The 2,934-nt window shown below is 34.1% G+C and overlaps 1 non-coding gene across 1 annotated transcript; it reads right to left on the bottom strand.

The window, feature by feature from the left end:
• Nucleotides 1–302: 302 nt before the first annotated feature.
• On the bottom strand, nucleotides 303–409 carry LOC119052709 (U6 spliceosomal RNA). Its single transcript, XR_005083177.2, has one exon. It is a non-coding gene; the product is annotated as a U6 spliceosomal RNA (small nuclear RNA).
• Nucleotides 410–2,934: the final 2,525 nt, after the last annotated feature.

Here is a 2,934-nt window from a genome sequence, read left to right as displayed (position 1 = left end):
TTATAGGTGTTTGAGTTACAGGGGTGTATATATTTTGCTGAAATTCATGGTACACTTAAGATTTGCACTTTACAGTATAATGAAATATTGAACATTAGTTAATGGTATGCATACTCAAGTGCGTAGGTGTTAAGATCACTGATACCTGCAACTCACTTTGAAATATATAAAAAATAAGGTAGAAGCACAAAACAAACTGGTTAACAATTCTAAAATTTAGGTTGATGGTACATGGGTGATCATTGTACAGTTCTTTCAATTTGTGTTTGAAAATGTTCATAATAAAATATTTGGGAAAAGGAAAAAATATGAAACGCTTCACGAATTTGTGTGTCATCCTTGTGCAGGGGCCATGCTAATCTTCTCTGTATCGTTCCAATTTTAGTATATGTGCTGCTGAAGTGAGCACTATATATATATATATAAATTTTTATTTAGTTATTTTTCAAGTACAGTTTTCTGTTTATTTCTCCCATCCCAGCCCACCCCTCTGCCATGCACTCTCACTCTTAATCAATTTGTGGAAACCCAGAAGCTTTTCTTAGTAGAAACACTCCATCTGAGCAGTGGTAAACAAGATGTTAAATGTTGCAGAACGGAAAATAAATTGTGTATAGGAGTGGTGTGTGATGACTTATAAAGAAAATAAATGGACAATTTTTAACCCATTGCTGCTTCTTTAATTGTTTTGGTATGTGAGAATCAGAGAGTCACTCAGGCATGCAAATTTTAGCATCCCCAGAAGACTGCCATTTGAATGTTCCGAATCTTTATGGTATACCTCCATGCCACAGAAAAAACTCCAATAGCACAAAGCAAGCAAATGTGATGTTTGAAATGACTAAAGGTGGTTTTGAACTTTTTCACTGAAACCCATGTCGTGGGTTAAAGACTTCAACCAAAACTGAAATGAACCATAAAATTATCTCCAGATCCTAGTGGATGGTTTATATGTGATGTTGGATACCCATCAAGGATTACAAAGTGATATTTGACAGTAAAGGCTTTTCAGTATCATTGTTGGGTCTTTAAGACTGAACATACATATTATAAATGTTTCCCTTCTTTTGTTTTTATTGCCTTCCCATACTTTTCTTGTATGAATTTGGAAGAAAAATTTCAGAAAATGCAATGATAAGAGTCAGTAAATTTTCTGCAGAAAGTTTGAGACAGTTAAGATTTCTTAAATAAAGAATTGATTCTAGCCACAGATATGGCTATTCTTTCAGTTATGGATGGAAGGAGACCACTAACAACACAACAACCCTGACAACACCAAAAATAATGCTGAAAATAGATGATGATGCCCACATTTTATGGATGCAGGAACTGAGGCTAGTAGAGGACAAACAACATAGCCGAGGTCACACTGCTACTGCTGGTAAGTGACAAAGCCATAATTTGAATCTAAGTCCTCTAGCTCTAGACCAGTACGTTGCATTTATTAAACAGATGTTCACTGAGTTTCCAATTATTTCCTAGTACATTTATAAAACTGCTCATCTTGGTGGATGAGTCCTACAATATAGGACAAAGTCCTGCTCTTAAGAAGCTTATACTCTTGTCAGGGAGATAAGAAATGTTGAAACAAGAACTAACCAAAATAGAAGGTAGAAAACAAGGTGTCAAAACTCTACAGGAACTCCACACACAAAAAGTAGAGAAGTTGAAGAAATAGATACACATTTTAAACAAGATAAGCTCATGTTTTGGCCCAAATAATTTGTCTTTTGAAATATAAAATGTGGTGTCATTATAATAGGACATGAAGACCTTCTTGAGGGGAGAAGACATAACATTTGCATGAGTTTTACAGCTCTGTGGTGTTTCCAAAGACCTGATGTGATCAGGAAGGACTCCATGGAAGACGTGGAACTAGAGTGGGACTTTGAAAGGTATGTGAAATTTTGATAAATGGAGAGGTGAAAGGAAGATGTGGGAGGTTACAGAAATGTTCCCATTAAGGTCAAGTATGTTTTTGCAATGATTGTAAAATATTTAGCCGATTGGACTTTTTTAGAGAATAAGTTTTCTGGAGAAGTGATATAAGACTAGAGAAATGTGATGACCCACAGCAGCACCTGGCAGGAAAAGGGCAGCAGTATGCCAGGGAAGATGATACACAATTCACTTTTACAGGATAGTCTGGGGGTGGCTCTGTTCACATATTAGCGTTTTTGTCTGGGATCGTTTCTTACAAACTCTTATTTTATTTTTAAACACCAAGGCTAAATAAATGCTTAAAGAATTATTTTAAAAAACCCCAGGGGATAAAGATTGTAGGATTATTTCCCTAAGCAGCAGGGTATTTCCTGAGGCTAAAACATGTGACTTATTTCCTTTATTACTTTTAATACTTTACTAAATGCCCATTAGTCTTTGGAAGGTCAAAAATAAACCCTTATCCTTAGTCATTTTTCTTATCTCTGAAACTTATCCGATAAAAGCATTTCCAACTTTCGAGCTGCGAGAATAATTATCCTTAATAAAATTATATGGTATATTTTGATATTTGCTTTTTATCTCTGTTTATTGTCTGTCTTTTGATATTACTAATACTGCATGTTTTCTAAACACATTTGCAGATTTTTTTTATTCTTGAGTATAAAGAAAACAATTAAACTGGATAAATTTCTCTATGAACAGGATTAAGTTTACCTATGTTTCTTTCCCATTTCAACTGATTGCAAATAAACAGTTAGTATGTCAATTTTGACATTTCAGGAACCAATAATTAAAAAAGTAAAATATTATGTTTCTAATCCTGATATGTTCTTACTCTTTTTCTACTTCATGGCTCTAAATATAAGCATTTAGGAGGCTCTGATTACAAAGGTCTTCTTAAGTTATATGCTTCATGATGATCAGTTGATGTAGAATGTGAGTTTTCTCTCTTTTCAAAAGCCTGTTAATGTGCAAAATTTGTTCTACTTT

This window comes from Artibeus jamaicensis, unplaced genomic scaffold, assembly GCF_021234435.1.
Source record: "Artibeus jamaicensis isolate MK-2021 breed Jamaican fruit bat unplaced genomic scaffold, CSHL_Jam_final contig_559, whole genome shotgun sequence".
NCBI lineage: Eukaryota > Metazoa > Chordata > Mammalia > Chiroptera > Phyllostomidae > Artibeus > Artibeus jamaicensis.
Note: the sequence above shows the minus strand (reverse complement) of the source record. Positions and strands in the feature narration are given on the sequence as shown.